Here is a 23,748-nt window from a genome sequence, read left to right on the forward strand (position 1 = left end):
TAGATTTTGAGGCAGAAGTCTTTGAACACATGAGGTCAGACAGAATAAAGGTGCTCCCTAAAGAACTATTGCAGAGTGCTCAGGTTTGGGGAGCATTAGAGAAGTGGGAAGGCAGATGGGTAAAGAAAAGAGACAAAATGAGGACAAGGATCCGGTAAAGATTTTACCAATGAGGGAAATCCCAGGGGAAACTTTTGTTCATATTCCTTGGAGTAGCAGTGATATTCTGTAATTCACAAATGATTGTCCAAAATTGAGGGAGAAGCCAGTAGAGTGGTATCAGCAGAAGGGCAGGTTTGTGAAGCTCTCGAAATGTCTGCGGAAAGACTTGAATACCTTACTGGAGATAGTGGTTGCAGCAGATTTGTGGGTTGAGTGTAAGAAAGCCGTAGATTGGCCAACAAGTGAGCCAGAGAGAGATAAGAGTACAGGTGCACCATCTCCTGAGGTAATGAAACATTATTATAAGGTGATTGAGTTCTTGAAGACTAGGATTTCACACAAAAATATTGATCGGCAGAGGATTGATAGGACAGTGTAAGAGGTAAAGGAGTCGATACATGCATATTATGAGAGATTGTTGAAGGCGTTCAAGGAGTGCAGTGGCAAAGAAGCTGTTGAGCCGAAAGACTTCTGCATTTTCTGTTCAGATTTGTGGAAGGACTGAGACCTGAAATAGGTCAGATGATTAAGAGTAATTTGATTTGCTGGCAGGCAAAGCCGATTGATGAGGTGTTGCAGTATGCAAAATACTGTAATGATGAGATTGAGCTGAAGCAGAAAAGGTTGAAAGAGAAGGCGATGGTGATGCAGATTAAGGCAGCTCAAATAGGAGTGCAGGGGACTTTTGTGCAGCAGATGCCACAACAGCAGCAGTTAAATGTCATGTTTCAGCATCAGATGAGAGGTAGGGGTCGTTGGGGCAATATGAATTGTGGTCCGGATTTGAATACTGTAGTGGTTCAGAATGATGTGTAGGGAATGAAGAAGATATTGTTGTTTCACATTTGCGGAGCCATGCAACACTGGAAGCGGGAGTGTCCGATGATGATGCAGGAAAGTGTTGTTTAGCAAAGTAAAGACGTCAACACATTTCAAAATGTAAGAGGACCAAGAATGAGAGGTCCAAATCCAAATTTTCAGAATAATGTGAATCAAATGCAGAATTTCCAGCCCATGCAGCAGGTGCAAATGCCCTGTGCACAAGTGTAACAGTTGCAACCAATGCAGTAGCAGGTTTCCATGGTACCTAGACAGCAAATGCAGATACCTCAAGCCCCGAAGGAGCAGCAACAGATGATGCTTTCTAACAGGTCACAGGTCAGAGACAAGACAGAAGCAGTAAAGCTATGCACCAATTCCCATTACACAGTGAGAATGAAATAAATGATGAATGGATGAGTGATAGTTCTGATGAGGAGCCATGTGTGCTTGTGACTTCCTTTGAAGTAGATCAGAGGGGACCCTATGTCAGAGGGAAGGTAATGGGTCACAGAGTCTCATTTCTGGTGTACACGGGAGCTACACGTTCTACAGTGAGAAGTGCAGAAGTTCTGAACTTGCCCCTTTCAGGAAGAACAGTTCAGGTCATGGGAGTAGCAAATCAGTATTTGACAAACCCGATTACAGATCTAGTGCAAGTTGAGATTGGCAATTTTCAGGGACTGCATAAGTTTGAAGTCTGCGATTCGAGTCCGGTATCCCTACTGGGAAGGGACTTGTGTAAAACAAGGTGTATGATTACTTGTTCGAATGATGGGATTGAAATCCAGACAAATAGTGATGATGAGGAAGATCCAGCCCCAGAAACTGAGTGGGAAACTACAAATGAGGAGTACTCCTTGATTGAGTTTTTCCCAAAGTTCACAGTGAGAGAGCTTCATTCTGATTTGAAGGGAACAGTGCAAGAAAACGTTTGGGATTTGACAGGGAAAGAAGTGGGTTTGATTAAAGGAGTGGAGCAAATTAAGATTATATTGAAGCCGAATGCAGTATTTTCGCAGCTTCCACAGTATAACATGGCACAAGTTGTCCTGACGAAAGTGGCTCAGATAACTGCAGATTTTGTGAAGCAGGGAGTCCTAAAAGAGGTGTTGAGCAACCCATGTAATTCACCGATAATGGGTTTGAAGAAGCCATGTGGGAAAGTTCAAATTGTTCAGGATTTGAGAAAAATAAATTACATTGTGGTCAAGTGTTGTCCCATAGTGCCCAACCCAGCTGTAATAATGTTCCAGATTCCGTGTGATACAGAATGGTTCATAGTGGTTGATCTGTCACAAGCATTCTTTTTGGGCCTCTTCATGAGGATAATCAATTTCTCTTTAGTTTCAAATTCTTAGATTGAGTCTACTGCTGGTGTAGACTTTCTCAAGGGTATACAGACCTTCCTTGTTTAACCAGATCTTGAAGAAGAATTTGGAGTCATTAGAATTGACTCTGGTGCAGTACAGTGATGACTTATGATTGCATCCAAGACGAGGGTTGAGTGTAAGTATGAGTCGATTGCCCTGTTGAATCATTTGGGAAAGTTTGGTCATGAAGTGTCACCACTGAAGTTGCGTACTGTCAGAAGGTAGTGAAGTATTTGGGTCACCAGATTGAGAAATGGTCGAGGAACATATCCAGAGAAAGGATCCCAATGATACTGCAGATAAGTTCCTCGACTTCACAGAGAGATGTCAGGATGTTCCTGGGTATGTTGGTCTATTGTCACCAATGGATTTCGAATTTTTCAGAAATTTCAAAACCATTGCAGAAGACGACTCATAAGGATGTCACTGATACCATAGCTTTAGATCAGGATCAGATGAAAGTGTTCACTGAGTTGAGAGAGAGTTTGTGCAGAGCTCCAGCGTTGGGTATGCCTGACTACACAAAGCCATTCACATGATGCATGTTCACTGTCTGTATTGACTCAGGTCCATGGAGGTGCTCATCACCCAGTAGCATATTATTCAGCTACTTTGGGCCCAGTTGCAGCAGCCTTTGCAGGTTGTTTGCGTGCAGTTGCCGCAGTTGGTCAAAGTTCCTCACAGTGTGAAGGCGTAGTGATGGGATATCCCCTGACTATAATGGTCCCTCACTCGATTGAGATTTTACTGACAAGGACCAAAACTTAATACTTGAGTGGTGCTAGGTTGACTAGGTATGAGATGAGTATTTTGAGTACCCCAAACGTGACACTGAAAAGATGTACAGTGCTGAACCCAACAACTTTACTTCCAAGTGATACAACCGAAATTGAAAAGGAGGAAGATGTTGAACATGATTGTCTTGAAGTAACTGAGTTGTGCACAAAACCGAGACCTGACATTAGAGATACTCCATTGGAAGAAAATGACTAAATTATTTTCGTAGATGGTTCTTGTCTAAGAGACAGCACAGGGACACCAAGAGCAGAATATGCAGTGTGCACAATTACAGGTACCTTAGAAGCTTCCTGGCTTCGAGGAGTGTATTCTGCTCAAGTAGCAGAATTGGTTGCTATTACTAGAGCATGCCATTTTTCTGCTCGATTGAGAGTCACTATCTGTACAGACAGCCAATGTAGATTTTGGATAGTTTATGATTTTGGTCAATTGTGGTCACACAGAGGCTTTCTGACCTCTAATGGATCACCAGTAAGAAATGGTGAGAGAATAAAGGAGTTGTTGTATGGAATCCAACTGCCTGAAGAAACTGCTGTGGTGAAATGCAATGCACATCTAAAGTCACAAGACTACGTGTCACTAGGGAATGGATATGCGGATCAAGTCGCAAGGTTTTGAGCATTGAACTGTATATTGTTCAAAGACAAATAGGAATTGTTACCTGAAGAAGCCATTAAATATACGTGTTTCGCATTAAAAATGATCGACACATTAGAAGAATTAAAAACTCTGCAGAGTAATGTCAAAAAAGAAGAGAAAAGATCATGGAGTAAAATGAAATGTGTTCAAAGACGGATGAGTTCTGGGTATCTGAGGAGGGCCAGATGGTTCTGCCAAATAGTCTGTTGTCTCAGATGGTAAGGTACTATCATGGTCAGGCACACATTGGAAGGGATGCCCTGGTATGTTTGTTCAAGAGTGATTGGTTCAACCCCAAGTTTAGACAAGCAGCAAAAGTGGTATGTCATCGCTGTGTCATTTGTCAGCAATTAAATGCAGGGAAAGGGACTTTGGTCCAGGGAATTTGAGCCACATTGGAGGACCGGAAAGTCCATTCAGCAGAATGCAATTGGATTTCATTGAGATTCCTGCGTGTGGACGTTTGAGATATATGTTGGTAATTGTGTGCATCTTTAGTCATTGGATTGACGCGTACCCTACACAAAGAAATGATAGCCTCACAGTAGGGAAACTGCTGCTTAGGTAACTGATACCGCGTTTCGGATTTCCCATCTCTTTGGAATCCGATAGAGGAACGCACTTCAATAATGAGGTGATTAAACTATTGTGTGCAGCATTGAACATCGAGCAGAAGTTGCATTGTAGTTACCGACCTGAATCATCAGGACTAGTGGAGCAGTTAAATGGTACCTTGAAGTCAAGAATTGCAAAAATGTGTGCTGAAATGGCCTGATGCATTGCCTTTGGTGTTGATGTCAATGTGAAACACCCCTGACAGGAAGACAGGATTGTCGCCTCATGAGATCCTCATGGGCAGAGCAATGAGGTTGCAGAGCAATGAGGTTGCTAGCAGTTCCAGCCAAAGAACTTGTCAACATTACAGACGATATGGAGTTGGATTACTGCAAGGATCAGGCTGATGTAGTTCGCTCTTTCTCTCAGTAGGTAGAGGCCACCACACTGCCACCGATCCACAATCCACGGCATAACCTGAGAGCTGGTGACTGGGTTGTTGTCCGAAAACATGTGCGCAAGATGTGTTTGGAGCCTCGTTGGAAGGGTCCATGTCAAGTGGTTCTAACGACTACGACAGATGTGAAGTGCGCTGGGATCCCGAACTGGATTCACGCAAGTCACACGGGAGAAAGTGGCCCGTCCACCGGATCATGAAGAAGTGTTGTTGAGAGTACCAACAACTGTGAGACAAATTACAGCACCTGATCCAGAAAAAGAGCAAGGAGGAGCTGAAGATGAACCTGTGCTCAATGAGGATGGTTCCATCACCCCTGTGAGGGGTGAATGTCTCCAGGAAGGTGCTGGGGAACCTATCTTGATTGAGCCAGCAGGAGATCCTAGTACAGAGGGAGCTTTCTCAGAAGCAGATGATTCTGAGAGACAAACAGAGCAAGTGCCAGACAAAGAAGGGGAAGGAGTTGAGGTGGATCAAAGCCAAGATGATCAGACTCCTCCTGAACCTGTGCCAGGTCCATCAAGAAAAAAACACCACAGAGAAAGAAAAGAATTCAAGTTCAGTCCTGAAGAGAATATTAATAGAAGGTTCACAAAAAGGTGATAAATGGCCGAATTTGCAAGTGGAGAAAAGGAAAGAGGTGATTGTTGATCAAACGATGGAGGAAGAAGTAGATAGTACGAGAAAATAAGAACTAAGTGAAGGAGAGTTGAATGGTGATTGAAAACTGAAAAGAGAATAGCAAGTCAAAGATATGCATGGTCCTGAATGGGAGTATGCAAATACAAACAAATGGCAACAAGAGTTCATGTCTCTTTTTTTTAATAGGGAAGTTCCGAGTCAATATTTTGAGGTGACCTGAAGAAGATTTATGGACTGAACTGTTGAAACAATCTGAGAAATATTTTTGAGAAAGAGACTGTTGAAAATAACTGGAGAAGACATTGATAATCTGATTACCTTTTGACCTGATTTGACAAGCTGCTAACCAATTTTGACAAGGAAGAAGGGTTCCTGGAAGAGAAACTGAACTGCTGAAAGAAGAGTTGTCTATTTTTGATTTTCGGGGCATATTTCCTAAGTTACTTCTGCTTTTTGATTCTTTACAGATCATGATTTCGATAAGCAGGTTAGGGATGCTAGGCGCTTTAAATATATGAGCATTGGTTTGGCAATTATGTATGGGATTTTGTTCATAACATTGATTGTGGGTATGTATGTTCTTGATGCGGAAGGAGCCAACCATACTTCTGCTTTTGAGACTACTACACTAACGGTTTTAGAGAGGTTTAAGTTAGATGAGAAATATTTGCATGTTTATATCAATGCTTAAAGAGAACTTTCTTTTAACGTTTTCTATTGCTTGTTGAGTGAGTATGTTGAGATGATGAATTCAAGTGATTGTCTTGTGTGCACGCAGATTCCTTCATCAGTTGAAGAAGGAGTCACTTACCATAGTCTTCTATTAACATATGGGATACGTTGTAGTCTATTACTAGCAAGGTTCTATAACCAGGAGTACATTCAATATTTCTATTCTATCCATGATGTTGTATTTTTGTTTGTTCCTATTATTAGGTATTTGAGTAAAGTAGCTAAGGATAATGACATATTATTAGTTTGAGGACTCTTTAAACCTACACTAACGTTTGGAATAGCATACGCTCACAAAAATAATCTTACATGCTTGCTTACACCCTTAGAGATCATACTGACACCAGGAGAAAAGCATTGAAAGAGAAATTTGAAAAAGAGAAAAGGACTTACAAGAATGATTATGCTTATAGTGCAATTAAAACGCAAGGGAAATTAGCTTTAGATGCATACATGTAGGAAAGCTTTCTATATATAGGCCAAAGTCGTGCACTGACACTTTATTTGTAGGTAGGAGTGAATGTAGGCATGTGTTTTTGTTTCAGAGTAAATGGACATTTATGTTGAATGGGCAGGACCATGCGATTCCGGGAATCGATTATATTTGTGGACTTAATGCTTATTACCGTCTTCCAAGAGGATGGTATGGGACATGTTATTTGGTGATAGTGTTCCCAAAGAATTGCCAGATGGAAGATTTAAAAAAGTTTCCGAAAATGACAGAATGACATCATAAGAGACAGAGGAGGCAGTCCTCTTCTGCGATAGTAGGAGATATATTTGGTGCGGTGATTCCTTCAGTTGGAGTCATCCTGAACTCAATCAAGATTCAAAAGTTGTCTACTATTGTGTATAACATACTGACAAATTTTTCAGGGGCTATACTCCTGATAGATACTGAATTAGCTGCGGATAGAGCTATGACTCTTCAAAATCGTCTTGCTTTGGACATTCTTTTAGCGAAGGATGGCAGATTATGTAGAATGATTAACTCTAGGCATTGTTGTTCATATATACCTGATAATAGTAAAGAGATGAGACTTTCTTACTAATCTGACTAATGCAAGTGCTGACTTGAAAGAATTGAAAGAACCAGGGGCCGTATTTATACTTTTTGGCGCACAACTGCGCCAACGCAGTTGTGCGTCAGAAAATTTAATGCCGGCTAACGCCATTCCAAAGCGCCATGCGGGCGCCTTAATTATGGAATGACGTTAGCCGGCGGAGCTGACTGGTGTGCGTCAAAAAAAATGACTTACACCAGGCAGCGCCGGCGTAGGGGAAAATGGAGCTTGGGCGTCAAAAAATGGGGCAAATTTTTCGCCTCAACCCGATTTGCGCCATTTTTTTTTACTCCCAACCCCCATTGAAATGACTCCTGTCTTAGCACCGACAGGAGTCATGCCCCCTTGCCCAATGGCCATGCCCAGGGGACTTATGTCCCCTGGGCATGGTCATTGGGCATAGTGGCATGTAGGGGGGCACAAATCAGGCCTGAACTTACCTTAAGTTCCCTGGGATGGGTCCCTCCATCCTTGGGCGTCCTCCTGGGGTGGGCAAGGGTGGCAGGGGGTGTCCCTGGGGGCATGGGAGGGCACCTCTGGGCTCCTTCCGAGCCCACAGGTCCCTTAACGCCTGCCCTGACCAGGCGTTAAAAAATGACGCTAAAGCGGCTGGACGTCATTTTTTTTGACCCGCCCACTCCCGGGCGTCATTTTTGCCCGGGAGTGTAAATACGGCGCACATGCCTCAGAGTCATTTTTTAGAAGGGAACGCCTACCTTGCATATCATTAACGCAAGGAAGGTGTCCACGCAAAAAAATGACGCAAACTCCAAGATCTTTGGCGCTAGACGGGTCTAACGCCAAAGTATAAATATGGAGTTAGTTTTGCGTCGGATTTGCGTAAAAAAAACGACGCAAATCCGGCGCAAACAGAGTATAAATATGCCCCCAGGTTTTTAGGAATAGGTTGGAAAAGGGTTTGCTTCAGTGGGAAATTGTCTCAGCAGCATTTGGAATGGGGTACTATTGTAGATTTTACAGGGAATATTAATTGTCGTGGTTTGTCTAATTGGGATATGGGTATTATGCAACTTACGTAAAAGGATTAAATTGAAATGGTCTAAGAATAATCAGAGGAGGGAAGAAAAGAAAAGGGAGAAATTTTACAGAGAAAATTCAAGGGAAGACAAAATTATGAAGAAATGTAATTGTAAAAAGTTGTGAGTAAACGTTGGTGTGATGACACATTTAGTCATCAGAGGAGGGATTGCTAGCACAGGTGTTCTAATTAGAGATTTTTAATGAGTGTTTATGTATTTTGAATAATGAGTTTATGTAGAAAATGAAATAACGTAGAAAAATAATGCACGCATTTGAAAATGTGACCTCGAAGAATGGGCACCAATGTTCACGAAATGTACTAATTTATGATTAAAATGTATCAGAGATTACAAACGTATTAGATTAATGTAGTAATATGTCATACTAAGGGTTATGAATTATGCTTTAGCTTATTAAGTGTTGGCCTTAACTTAGCGAATGTCTTAGCCTAGTTGCCAGGCCTCATGCAGAAGCTGTATTTCTTAGCGTTAATAGAAAATGCTGACAGAATGAACTAACTGTGAAATGCTCATTGTTTCAATAAAATACTTAGCAGAAGCTTTCTATGGGAACCGACAGAGAGGAGATGAGGTCTCTAGTAATGTAACAAAATTTGTGTAATGTGTGCTAGATGTACTTTCCCAGGACGCGAACAATGAAGACACTGACTGGAGAAGAAGATGCAACAAAATTGATACCTGACGAGCCAGATGATGAGATCAGCGTAAAGCAGACCAATCAACGAAGTCTGAAGTGTGAAATATTAGAATTCATAGATTTGGTATAAGAAAATTACTGGCCAGATTAATAACGTACGATTAATTGACCAATTGGAAATTAGGAGATAGTTTGGGTGACTTTGATATAACAACATGACAGAAGGAAAAGAGATCAGACCTTATTCCAATTTTGTGATGCGATATTGAGAAGAGAAGAGATTCGAGATTGTGTCATTGGGCTCATATGCTCTGACTGAGAGCCAGGTGTGTTGCTAATCGATTGATGACCTGAGGACGAAGAATGATTCTGTTCTCTGACCCATACCATGGATAGGTAGATATGATAATCTGACTGAAATGTAATTTTATGCCTTTTCTTTCTATGTACCAACTGCGTTGTCTTAGTTAGTTTTCCTTAGCTAGATGTTTTTATTCATGTTCTAAATTGTTTTGCATGAAGCCCCACATGCTGATGCTAATCTGGGTTAGATGAGGTTTTCTACTTGACGATTGACAAATTGCAGGGCCAAATGTCTGACGGACTATTTTGCTGAACTTTACAGACCGTGTTGAAATTTTGAAACTGACTTTAGTATTGATCTGCACTAATGCTCTAGAATGTATTGTGATACAAGTCTTGATTAGATTGTGTTTCTTGCATCTTTTGGCTAATTAATACTGTCCTCACATGCATTATGAATTGATTTTGAGTTTAATCCACATGATTTAGTATTGTTAATATAAAGGAAATAAAATTGCTAAACTTTTACTGAAGGTGTGGTCAATTATCGCTGAAATATCATGATGTGTGACAATTACTGACTCCATTGATTATTGATTGTTGATTATTGATTTGACTAATGATTATTGATTATTGTGTATTGATTATTGTTTCCTAAACTGGAGCTATAGTAAGATCATCTTAAACGAGTCAAAAGGTTAATCGATCTATACGCGTCCCCTTGTAAGTTTACTTATTAAGGATCGACGCGTTAACATCAGTCATCCAGGAAAACTAAGAAACTTTCCTAAGATTCTGTTGAAAAAATGTAGTCTATTTCTTGCAGTGCACTTTACTCTTTTTAAGGTTGCCGGTTGAGATAATTCTCTAGTCCAGTCATTAATATTCTCCTTGCTAGTTCATGCCCTGTTATAAAGGGTTAGGTTTTCCCCTATTATGAGTGTTTCTTCATCTATAGTTTTTAAATAGAGTTCTTGTTTGACCTTAGATATAATATTAAACTTTTTTTTTCAGTTTCAATGAGAGGTTTCTTCTGATTGTTTTCTGGAAAAAAACAATTTGCCATCAGACAATCAAGAAGCATGTGCTTAAGTTTAGTTTAGTTTAGTTTAAAGGATTTATAAAGTGCGTAGTTACCCTAGGGCATCCCAGTGCTGACGTAACATGACTACTACAAGGAACAGAGAAAAAGTCAGGAGAATAGTTTTTAGCTTCTTCCTGAAGAGCCGCTCCGAGGGTTCATGACGGAGCTCAGATGGGAGAGCATTCCAAAGGCGGGCAGCCTTGGTGGAAAAGGAGTTGCCTCCCCAGGCTCTCTTGAACCGAGGAATATTAACATGCCAGAAGAAAGATGATCCTAAACTTCTGGTGGGGGCGAAGATAAGGATCTGTTTTCTAAAGAACATTGGACCCTCATCATGTAAAGCCCTGTGAACAATAAACAGGGCTTTAAAATGAATGCACTGCTTGATAGGAAGCCAGTGAAGTATTGAAAAAGCCATCTTCGCAGACAGATGTCTAGACAGATTAGTGAGAAGCCTGGCTGCTGCATTCTGCGCTATCTGCAACTTCTTTATCACATAGGCCGGGGAACTAAGAAACAGAGAGTTCCCATAGTCGATGCGGGAAAGAATCAGGGTTGGAATGAGGATTCTTCTGGCCGTGGAAGGTAAAAGATTAAAGATCTTCCTAAGAACTCTTAGGAGACCAAAACATGTGGAACAGACTTTGTTAGCTTGAAAATCCATAGGCAAGCAAGGGTCCAACCAGAAGCCAAGGCTTTTTACATGGGCTTTGGGAGAAGGAAGATTGTTAAAAGCTTCTGAAAACGATGAGAGGGGAGGGGCCAGGGAGCCATTACCTAAGACAATAACTTCAGATTTTCCGTCATTAAATTTAAGTTTGGATTGAATCATCCAATCTCCAATATCCTACATACAGCAAGAAAGATTGGTCCCCAGAGCTAGAGAGGGATACCACAAGCTGGGTATCGTCAGCATAGGTAACCATGGAAAGACTGTGAGAAGCAATCACTTTAGCCAGTGGGGATAAATAAACATTAAAAAGGGTCGGACTCAGGGAGGAGCCCTGAGGGACTCCACAGGTCAACTGAAGGATTTCAGAAAAAAAAACACGGTCCAAGACTTGAGAAGATCTTCCTTTAAGAAAGGAGGAGAGCCAGGACAGGGCTGAACCTCCTATCCCCATTTCAGAGAGCCTGCTGCAAAGAAGATTGTGGTCCACTGTATCAAAGGCTACGCTAAGATCAAGTAGAATGAGGGCCACGTAGGCCCCTTCATCCAGAAGTTGACGGGCCGACTCGATCACCGTAAGGAGAGCCGACTCGGTACTATGTTGAGCTCTAAAGCCCATTTGGGTAGGATGAAGGAGCTCATGGCTCTCAAGATAGCAGGTTAATTGATAGTTAACATGTTTCTCCAAGATTTTAGCAGAGATGGGGAGAAGAGCAATAGATCTATAATCCTCCAGTAAAGAAGGATCCAACTTAGGCTTTTTTAGGAGAGGCTTAATAATGGCATGCTTAAAAGATGGAGGGAGGGAACCTAAAGATAGAGAGTGGTTTAATATTTTAGTGAGGGGAGGGACAATGATGTCTGAAACCCGCGAAAGAATGGATGGAGGGGGGCAGGGTCAAGGGGAGAGCCCGATTTAATTTTAAGAAGAAAATTAGTTGTTATGGCATCAGTAAGAGGTGCAAAAATAGTCAATGAAATCCCAGAAAAAATGGGATCCATAGCCTGATCTTCTGAGGACTCCTGAGGGGGGGAGGAAGGGAACCCAGAATATATCTTGATGACTTTGTCCTGAAAGTGAGATGCCAGTCGGTTACTATGTTCAATAGAGGCCTCTATGGATGGGGCTGGCATGGGAGTTATGGTGAGCTCTTTGAAAATCTGAAAGATTTCCTTCTGTGAGCAGGAAGAATTTTCTATTTTAGTGCCATAGTAGGTGGACTGGGCAACTTTAATATTTAGGTGAAAAAGTCTGATGGATTGCCTATAAATATCTCTGGCAGAGGGGCTATAACTCTTTCTCCAAATTCCTTCTAACTTTTTACATTTCTTCCTCAGTTCTAGTAGGGATGGAGAAAACCAGGGTTTAGCCTTATGAGATAGTTTTTTTACTCTTGATTTAATAGGGAGAATTGCATCCAGAGAGGAGGAAATCCACTTATAAAATGAATCTGCGGAGGTAGAGACAGAAAAAGTATTGGTTGTAAGGGAAACCTGAAGAGCAGCGCGCCACTCACTGGGAACAACCAACTTTGACCAAGCACGTCCGGAAATTAAGGAGCTAGATTGCAGATCCTGCACAGCGTTGTAAGGGAAAGAGAATGATAAGAGAGAGTGATCTGTCCAGACTAGAGGCAGAGGAGACAAAGCCGTAAGATCAGAGCTATTGCCGAATATAAGGTCCAAAGTATGGCCTTTAAGGTGGGTGGGTCCAATTACATGTTGAATTAAATCAAGTGCAGTGAAAGAGGCTGATAGTGATTTGGCCAGAGGACAGTCTGCATTATCGAGATGGATATTGAAGTCCCCAAGAATAGTGAAATTAGGAGATTGACATGTAAGACTGGCAGCAACGTCAGGTAGAGCGTCTAAAAAGCGAGCACCAGGTCCCGGAGGCCGATAGAGGAGAATTCCAGAAAAGGTCAAAGTGGGCGACAAGTGAAGAGAGAAAGTCCGACTTTCGCAGTCTGGAATGTCGGAGGGCGATGTGACACACCTGATGGTGTTTTTATAGATGATGGCTATGCCTCCACCTCTCGCAAAAGGTCTATCCAAGTGTGCATTAGAATAGGTAGAAAGCAAAGAATTACAGACATCCACTGCAGAGTCTTCACTCAGCCAGGTTTCGGTGAGAAACAGGGCATCCGGTAGAAGGTCTTCTAAGAGGGTATAGATATGTAGGGAATGAGCTGGTAGAGAACGGCAGTTGAGCAGCAGCATTCTGCCCATTTGGAGAGGAGGAGCGCCAGAGAATAAGGAAACCATGGAGGTCAAGCAGCAGCTAGGGCATAAGGGAAAAACGTGGGGCCCAGGAGTGCTTGAAAGGGAAGGACATAGCCCTGTACTTCTAAGTGCCTGAAGCTGTGAGGAAGAATAAACCAACTTATTTGTAGTGGAAAGAGCAGCATCTCTGGGCACTTCTGGGGCGCGGACAGGTGCAGAAGGACTTGCCTTTGGCGCAACTGCGGCACGCCCGCTGCACAGCCAGCGTCCGTCCGGCATTAAATGCACTGTGTGGGACGCCAGGCGAGGCTCAGAAGACTGAGCAACTAGACCACTAACCAAAATGGCGGTCTAACAATGTCCCAACCAGAAAGAAAGGAAACGGATCTACCGGTAGCCCCTAAACACAGGCTCCGGTGCTCCACTGAAGAATAAAAAGGATTATGCCCCCAGCAAACAAAAATATGCCCCCAGTAAAAAGATTTATATTTCCTAAAAAAAGAAAAACGTAAAAACTGGCCCCTTGCTACATTTCTATTATTCATTAGTTGTATCAACATAACTTTTATCATTTTTGAGGTGTTTGTTAAAGAGTGAAACAGATTTTCTACTGGAAAATTATTTTGAAGACTGAACACACACAACCATTTTATTTGTATTCCTTTCCTAATATCAGCTTCAAGCTCTTAATTTCAGCCAGGCCTACATTTTAGAAAAAATGTTACACTGCTTTGTTTAGTTTAGTTTTACAACTTTGATGATGGTCAAGGACAGTTTTCCAGAAAATATTATGTTTACGATTATGCCTAATTAATTCTAATTAATGTATTTGTAGATCTGTAATTTAGCTCTTGTTGGACCTGCCATCCTTAGAGCACCCCGCCAACTTTTTGCCTACCTCCTCCATTTTTCTGACCTCATTTTAGTTGACCTTAGGACTCTGTGCACTTTACCACTGCTAACCAATGCAATGCATATGCTCTCTCCCCTAAACATGGTAACATTGACTTATCCCAAGTTGGCATATTTAATTAACTTCTGAGTTGCCAGTAAAGTGTACTACCTGTGCAAAGGGCTTGTAAATTAAATGCTAATAGTGGGCCTGCAGCACGGATTGTGCCACCCATTTAACTAGCCCTTTAACCATGTCTCAGGCCTGCCACTGTAGGGCCTGTGTGTGCAGTTTTACACTGACAGGTTGTAAGGAAATGCCTCCTTGGCATGGTTACCCCCTGACTTTTTGTCTTTGCTGATGCTATGTTTTGAATTGAAAGTGTGCTGAGGCCTGCTAACCAGGCCCCAGCACCAGTGTTCTTTCCCTAACCTGTACTTTTGATTCCACAATTGGCACACCCTGGCATCCAGGTAAGTCCCTTGTAACTGGTACCCCTGGTACCAAGGGCCCTGATGCCAGGGAAGGTTTCTAAGGGCTGCAGCATATCTTATGCCACCCTGGGGACCCCTCACTCAGCACAGACACACTGCTTACCAGCTTGTGTGTGCTGGTGAGAACAAAACGAGTAAGTCGACATGGCACTCCCCTCAGGGTGCCATGCCAACCTCACACTGCCTATGCAGTATAGATAAGTCACCCCTCTAGTAGGCCTTACAGCCCTAAGGCAGGGTGCACTATACCATAGGTGAGGGCACCAGTGCATGAGCACTGTGCCCCTACAGTGTCTAAGCCAAACCTTAAACATTGTAAGTGCAGGGTAGCCATAAGAGTATATGGTCTGGGAGTCTGTCAAACACGGACTCCACAGCACCATAATGGCTACACTGAAAACTGGGAAGTTTGGTATCAAACTTCTCAGCACAATAAATGCACACTGATGCCAGTGTACATTTTATTGTAAAATACACCCCAGAGGGCACCTTAGAGGTGCCCCCTGAAACCTAATCCAACTACCCGTGTAGGCTGACTGGTTCTAGCAGCCTGCCACACTCGAGACATGTTGCTGGCCACATGGGGAGAGTGCCTTTGTCACTCTGTGGCCTGTAACAAAGCCTGCACTGGGTGGAGAGGCTAACACCTCCCCCAGGCAGGAGCTGTAACACCTGGCGGTGAGCCTCAAAGGCTTACCCCCTTTGTTCCAGCACCACAGGGCACTCCAGCTAGTGGAGTTGCCCGCCCCCTCCGGTCACGGCCCCACTGTTGGCGGCAAGGCCGGAGGAGATAATGAGAATAACAAGGAGGAGTCACTGGCCAGTCAGGACAGCCCCTAAGGTGTCCTGAGCTGAAGTGACTCTAACTTTTAGAAATCCTCCATCTTGCAGATGAAGGATTCCCCCAATAGGGATAGGAATGTGACCCCCTCCCCTTGGGAGGAGGCACAAAGAGGGTGTACCCACCCTCAGGGCTAGTAGCCATTGGCTACTAACCCCCCAGACCTAAACACGCCCTTAAATTTAGTATTTAAGGGCTTCCCTGAACCTGAGAATTTAGATTCCTGCAACTTACCGAAGAAGAAGACTGCTGAGCTGAAAAACCCCTGCAGAAGAAGAAAGAAGACACCAACTGCTTTGGCCCCAGTCCTACCGGCCTGTCTCCTGCCTTCTAAAGAAACCTGCTCCAGCGACGCTTTCTCCAGGACCAGCGACCTCTGAATCCTCAGAGGACTGCCCTGCTTCAAGAGGAACAAGAAACTCCCGAGGACAGCGGACCTGCTCCAAAAAGACTGCAACTTTGTTACAGAGGAGCAGATTTAAAGACCCCTGCAATCCCCGCAAGAAGCGTGAGACTTGCAACACTGCACCCGGCGACCCCGACTCGACTGGTGGAGAAACAACACCTCAGGGAGGACCCTCCGGCGACTCCGAGACTGTGAGTAACCAAAGTTGTCCCCCCTGATCCCCCACAGCGACGCGTGCAGAGGGAATCCCGAGGCTCCCCCTGACCGCGACTGCCTGACTCTAAAATCCTGACGGCTGGAAAAGACCCTGCACCCGCAGCCCCCAGCACCTGAAGGATCGGAACTCCAGTGCAGGAGTGACCCCTAGGAGGCCCTCTCCCTTGCCCAGGTGGTGGCTACCCCGAGGAGCCCCCCCCTTGCCTGCCTGCACCGCTGAAGAGACCCCTTGGTCTCCCATTGACTCCCATTGGAAACCCAACGCTAGTTTGCACACTGCACCCGGCCGCCCCCGCGCTGCTGAGGGTGTACTTTCTGTGTGGACTTGTGTCCCCCCCGGTGCCCTACAAAACCCCCCTGGTCTGCCCTTCGAAGATGCGGGTACTTACCTGCTGGCAGACTGGAACCGGGGCACCCCCTTCTCTCCATTGAAGCCTATGCGTTTTGGGCACCACTTTGAACTCTGCACCTGACCGGCCCTGAGCTGCTGGTGTGGTGACTTTGGGGTTGCTCTGAACCCCCAACGGTGGGCTACCTTGGACCCCAATTTGAACCCCGTAGGTGGTTTACTTACCTGCAAAAACGAACATTACTTTACCTCCCCCAGGAACTGTGAAAATTGCACTGTGTCCACTTTTAAAACAGCTTATTGTGTTTTATGTAAAAAGTGTATATGCTACTGTGATTATTCAAAGTTCCTAAAGTACTTACTTGCAATACCTTTCAAATGAGATATTACATGTAGAATTTGAACCTGTGGTTCTTAAAATAAACTAAGAAAAGATATTTTTCTATAACAAAACCTATTGGCTGGATTTGTCTCTGAGTGTGTGTTCCTCATTTATTGCCTGTGTGTATGTACAACAAATGCTTAACACTACTCCTTTGATAAGCCTACTGCTCGACCAGACTACCACAAAATAGAGCATTAGTATTATCTCTTTTTGCCACTATCTTACCTCTAAGGGGAACCCTTGGACTCTGTGCATACTATTCCTTACTCTGAAATAGTGCATACAGAGCCAACTTCCTACATTGGTGGATCAGCGGTGGGGTACAAGACTTTGCATTTGCTGGACTACTCAGCCAATACCTGATCACACGACAAATTCCAAAAATTGTCATTAGAAATTGATTTTTGCAATTTGAGCTATTTTTATAAATTCTTAAAAGACCTGTTAGGGCCCTGTGTTAGATCCTGTTTAGCATTTCTTTTAGAGTTTAAAAGTTTGTGAAAGTTTGAATTAGAACCTAGAACTAGTTTTAGATTCTTAAAAAGTATTCCAACTTTTAGAAGCATAATGTCTAGTACAGAGATGAATGTGGTGGAACTCGACACTACCCCTTACCTCCATCTTAAGATGAGGGAGCTAAGGTCACTCTGTAAAATAAAGAAAATAACAATGGGCCCCAGACCTTCCAAACTACAGCTCCAGGAGCTTTTGGCAGAGTTTGAAAGAGCCAACCCCTCTGAGGATGGCAACACAGAGGATGATGATAGTGACTTGGAGGGCAATTCCCCCCCTCCGGTCCTACTTAGGGAGAACAGGGCTGCTCAAGCCCTGACTCCAAGCATAATAGTCAGAAATGCTGTGTCCCTCACAGGAGAGACCAACATCTCTGAAATCACTGAGGAGAGCCCCAGTGAAGAGGACATCCAATTAGCCAGGATGGCCAAGAGATTGGCTCTGGAAAGACAGATCCTAACCATAGAAAGGGAAAGAAAAGAGATGGGCCTAGGACCCATCAATGGTGGCAGCAACATAACTAGGGTCAGAGATTCTCCTGACATGTTAAAAATCCCTAAAGGGATTGTAACTAAATATGAAGATGGTGATGACATCACCAAATGGTTCATAGCTTTTGAGAGGGCTTGTGTAACCAGAAAAGTGAACAGATCTCATTGGGGTGCTCTCCTTTGGGAAATGTTCACTGGAAAGTGTAGGGATAGACTCCTCACACTCTCTGGAAATGATGCAGAATCTTATGACCTCATGAAGGGAACCCTGATTGAGAGCTTTGGATTCTCCACTAAGGAGTATAGGATTAGATTCAGGGGGGCTCAAAAATCCTCGAGCCAGACCTGGGTTGATTTTGTAGACTACTCAGTGAAAACACTGGATGGTTGGATTCAAGGCAGTGGTGTAAATAATTATGATGGGCTGTACAATTTATTTGTGAAAGAACACCTGTTAAGTAATTGTTTCAATGATAAACTGCATCAGCATCTGGTAGACCTAGGACCAATTTCTCCCCAAGAATTGGGAAAGAAGGCGGACCATTGGGTCAAGACTAGGGTGACCAAGACTTCCACAGGGGGTGACCAAAAGAAAGGGGTCACAAAGCCTCCCCAGGGGAAGAGTGTTGAGACATCCAAAAACAAAAATAGTAAAGAGTCTTCTACAGGCCCCCAAAAACCTGCACAGGAGGGTGGGCCCAGAGCCTCTTCACAAACCAATTTTGGGTACAAGGGTAAAAACTTTGATCCCAAAAAGGCCTGGTGTCGTAGCTGTAATCAGCCTGGACACCAAACTGGAGACAAGGCCTGTCCCCAGAAAAATACCACTTCTAACTCCACTCCAGCTAAAACTGGAATGGCCAGTCTCCAAGTGGGATCAACAGTGTGCCCAGAGCAAATCAGGTGTCACACTGAAGCTACATTAGTCTCTGAGGGTGGGGTGGATTTAGCCACACTGGCTGCCTGGCCTCCTAACATGCAAAAATACAGGCAGCAGCTCTTAATTAATGGGACAAGTGTAGAAGGCCTGAGGGATACAGGTGCCAGTGTCACCATGGTGACAGAGAAACTGGTTTCCCCTGGTCAATACCTGGCTGGACAAACTTATCCAGTCACCAACGCTGACAATCAGACTAAAGTACATCCCATGGCTATGGTAACTTTAGAGTGGGGAGGGGTCAATGGCCTGAAACAGGTGGTGGTCTCCTCAAATATCCCCGTAGACTGTTTGCTTGGAAATGACCTGGAGTCCTCAGCATGGGCTGAGGTAGAACTGAAAACCCATGCAGCCATGCTGGGTATCCCTGAACTGGTGTGTGTCAAGACAAGGGCACAGTGCAAGGCTCAGGGTGAAAAAGTAGAGCTGGAGTCTGGAAAAAGGGCCCAGCCTACCAAGAGAAAGGGAAAGCCAGCTGGGAAACCAGCTGCAACATAACACCAAAAAGAGAACCTCTCTTCTCAGGAAGAAGTTCTGCCCTCTGAGGGAACTGAGCCCATGGAGCTAGAACCTTACCAGGTTGAGCTCTTAGGCCCAGGGGGACCCTCAAGGGAGCAGTTGTGTAAGGGGCAAGAAACCTGTCCCTCTCTTGAAGGCCTTAGGCAGCAAGCTGCTGAAGAGTCCAATGGCAAGAAAACTGGAACACATAGGGTCTATTGGGAAGATGGGCTCCTGTACACTGAGGCAAGAGATCCCAAACCTGGTGCCACTAGGAGAGTGGTAGTGCCTCAGGAGTTAAGAGAGTTCATACTGACCTTAGCCCATGATATTCCCCTTGCTGGGCATTTGGGACAAACCAAGACGTGGGAGAGACTAGTCAACCACTTCTACTGGCCCAAAATGTCCCAGAAAGTTAAGGAGTTTTGTGTCTCCTGTACCACCTGTCAAGCCAGTGGTAAGACAGGTGGACATCCAAAGGCCCCCCTCATTCCACTTCCAGTGGTGAGGGTCCCCTCTGAAAGAGTGGGTGTGGACATAGTGGGTCCACTTGAACCTCCCACAGCCTCAGGAAATATGTACATCCTAGTAGTAGTGGATCATGCTACTAGGTATCCTGAAGCTATTCCCCTTAGGTCGACTACTGCCCCTGCAGTAGCCAAGGCCCTCATTGGTATCTTTACCAGAGTGGGCTTCCCTAAGGAGGTGGTGTCTGACAGAGGTACCAACTTCATGTCAGCATACCTGAAACACATGTGGAATGAGTGTGGAGTGACTTATAAATTCACTACACCCTATCATCCACAAACTAATGGCCTTGTTGAGAGATTCAACAAGACATTAAAGGGCATGATCATGGGGCTCCCAGAAAAACTCAAAAAGAGATGGGATGTCCTCCTGCCATGTCTGCTCTTCGCTTACAGAGAGGTGCCTCAGAAGGGAGTAGGATTCTCACCCTTTGAACTTCTGTTTGGCCACCCTGTAAGGGGACCACTAGCTCTTGTGAAAGAAGGCTGGGAGAGACCTCTTCATGAGCCTAAACAAGACATAGTGGACTATGTACTTGGCCTTTGCTCAAGGATGGCAGAGTACATGGAAAAGGTAAGTAAAAACCTTGAGGCCAGCCAACAGCTCCAGAAGTTTTGGTATGACCAAAAGGCTGCACTGGTTGAATTCCAACCAGGGCAGAAAGTCTGGGTTTTGGAGCCTGTGGCTCCCAGGGCACTTCAGGACAAATGGAGTGGCCCTTACCCAGTGCTAGAGAGGAAGAGTCAGGTCACCTACCTGGTAGACCTGGGCACAAGCAGGAGCCCCAAGAGGGTGATCAATGTGAACCGCCTTAAGCTCTTCCATGACAGTGCTGATGTAAATCTGTTAATGGTAACAGATGAGGATCAGGAAGCTGAGAGTGAGCCTCTCCCTGATCTTCTGTCATCAAACCCTAATGATGGCTCAGTAGATGGAGTGATCTATTCAGACACCCTCTCTGGCCAACAGCAATCTGACTGTAGGACAGTCCTGCAGCAGTTTGCTGAGCTCTTTTCCCTAACCCCTGGTCAGACACACCTGTGTACCCATGATGTGGACACAGGGGACAGCATGCCTGTCAAAAACAAAATATTCAGACAGTCTGATCAAGTTAAGGAAAGCATCAAGGTGGAAGTCCACAAGATGCTGGAATTGGGAGTAATTGAGCACTCTGACAGCTCCTGGGCTAGCCCAGTGGTCTTAGTCCCCAAACCTCACACCAAAGATGGAAAGAGAGAGATGAGGTTTTGTGTGGACTACAGAGGACTTAATTCTGTCACCAAGACAGATGCCCATCCAATTCCTAGAGCTGATGAACTGATAGACAAATTAGGTGCTGCCAAATTCTTAAGTACCTTTGACTTAACAGCAGGGTACTGGCAAATCAAAATGGCACCTGGAGCAAAACAAAAGACAGCATTCTCCACACCTGATGGGCATTATCAGTTCACTGTTATGCCCTTTGGCTTAAAGAATGCCCCTGCCACCTTCCAAAGGTTGGTGAATCAAGTCCTTGCTGGCTTTGAGTCCTTTAGTGCAGCTTATCTTGACGATATTGCTGTCTTTAGCTCCAACTGGCAGGATCACCTGGTCCACCTGAAGAAAGTTTTGAAGGCTCTGCAATCTGCAGGCCTCTCTATCAAGGCATCCAAATGCCAGATAGGGCAGGGAACTGTGGTTTACTTGGAACACCTTGTAGGTGGAGGCCAAGTTCAGCCACTCCAGCCTAAGATCCAGACTATTCTGGACTGAGCAGCTCCAAAAACCCAGACTCAAGTCAGGGCATTCCTTGGCTTGACTGGGTACTATAGGAGGTTTGTGAAGGGATATGGATCCATTGTGACAGCCCTCACAGAACTCACCTCCAAGAAAATGCCCAAGAAAGTAAACTGGACTGTAGAATGCCAACAGGCCTTTGACACCCTGAAACAAACAATGTGCACAGCACCAGTTCTAAAAGCTCCAGATTACTCCAAGCAGTTCATTGTGCAGACAGATGCCGCTGAACATGGGATAGGGGCAGTTTTGTCCCAAACAAATGATGATGGCCTTGACCAGCCTGTTGCTTTCATTAGCAGGAGGTTACTCCCCAGGGAGCAGCGTTGGAGTGCCATTGAGAGGAAGGCCTTTGCTGTGGTTTGGTCCCTGAAGAAGCTGAGACCATACCTCTTTGGTACTCACTTCCTAGTTCAGACTGACCACAGACCTCTCAGATGGCTGATGCAAATGAAAGGTGAAAATCCAAAACTGTTGAGGTGGTCCATCTCCCTACAGGGAATGGACTTTATAGTGGAACACAGACCTGGGACTGCCCATGCCAATGCAGATGGCCTTTCCAGGTTCTTCCACTTAGAAAATGAAGACTCTCTTGGGAAAGGTTAGTCTCATCCTCTTTCGTTTGGGGGGGGGTTGTGTAAGGAAATGCCTCCTTGGCATGGTTACCCCCTGACTTTTTGCCTTTGCTGATGCTATGTTTTGAATTGAAAGTGTGCTGAGGCCTGCTAACCAGGCCCCAGCACCAGTGTTCTTTCCCTAACCTGTACTTTTGATTCCACAATTGGCACACCCTGGCATCCAGGTAAGTCCCTTGTAACTGGTACCCCTGATACCAAGGGCCCTGATGCCAGGGAAGGTTTCTAAGGGCTGCAGCATATCTTATGCCACCCTGGGGACCCCTCACTCAGCACAGACACACTGCTTACCAGCTTGTGTGTGCTGGTGAGAACAAAACGAGTAAGTCGACATGGCACTCCCCTCAGGGTGCCATGCCAACCTCACACTGCCTATGCAGTATAGATAAGTCACCCCTCTAGTAGGCCTTACAGCCCTAAGGCAGGGTGCACTATACCATAGGTGAGGGCACCAGTGCATGAGCACTGTGCCTCTACAGTATCTAAGCCAAACCTTAAACATTGTAAGTGCATGGTAGCCATAAGAGCATATGGTCTGGGAGTCTATCAAACACGGACTCCACTGCACCATAATGGCTACACTGAAAACTGGGAAGTTTGGTATCAAACTTCTCAGCACAATAAATGCACACTGATGCCAGTGTACATTTTATTGTAAAATACACCCCAGAGGGCACCTTAGAGGTGCCCCCTGAAACCTAATCCAACTACCCGTGTAGGCTGACTGGTTCTAGCAGCCTGCCACACTCGAGACATGTTGCTGGCCACATGGGGAGAGTGCCTTTGTCACTCTGTGGCCTGTAACAAAGCCTGCACTGGGTGGAGATGCTAACACCTCCCCCAGGCAGGAGCTGTAACACCTGGCGGTGAGCCTCAAAGGCTTACCCCCTTTGTTCCAGCACCACAGGGCACTCCAGCTAGTGGAGTTGCCCGCCCCCTCCGGTCACGGCCCCACTTTTGGCGGCAAGGCCAGAGGAGATAATGAGAATAACAAGGAGGAGTCACTGGCCAGTCAGGACAGCCCCTAAGGTGTCATGAGCTGAAGTGACTTTAACTTTTAGAAATCCTCCATCTTGCAGATGGAGGATTCCCCCAATAGGGATAGGAATGTGACCCCCTCCCCTTGGGAGGAGGCACGAAGAGGGTGTACCCACCCTCAGGGCTAGTAGCCATTGGCTACTAACCCCCCAGACCTAAACACGCCCTTAAATTTAATATTTAAGGGCTTCCCTGAACCTAAGAATTTAGATTCCTGCAAATTACCGAAGAAGAATACTGCTGAGCTGAAAAACCCCTGCAGAAGAAGAAAGAAGACACCAAGCCGGCCTGTCTCCTGCCTTCTAAAGAAACCTGCTCCAGCGACGCTTTCTCCAGGACCAGTGACCTCTGAATCCTCAGAGGACTGCCCTGCTTCAAGAGGAACAAGAAACTCCCGAGGACAGCGGACCTGCTCCAAAAAGATTGCAACTTTGTTACAGAGGAGCAGATTTAAAGACCCCTGCAATCCCCGCAAGAAGCGTGAGACTTGCAACACTGCACCCGGCGACCCCGACTCGACTGGTGGACAA

This window comes from Pleurodeles waltl, chromosome 3_1 (genome assembly GCF_031143425.1).
Source record: "Pleurodeles waltl isolate 20211129_DDA chromosome 3_1, aPleWal1.hap1.20221129, whole genome shotgun sequence".
Taxonomy (NCBI): domain Eukaryota; kingdom Metazoa; phylum Chordata; class Amphibia; order Caudata; family Salamandridae; genus Pleurodeles; species Pleurodeles waltl.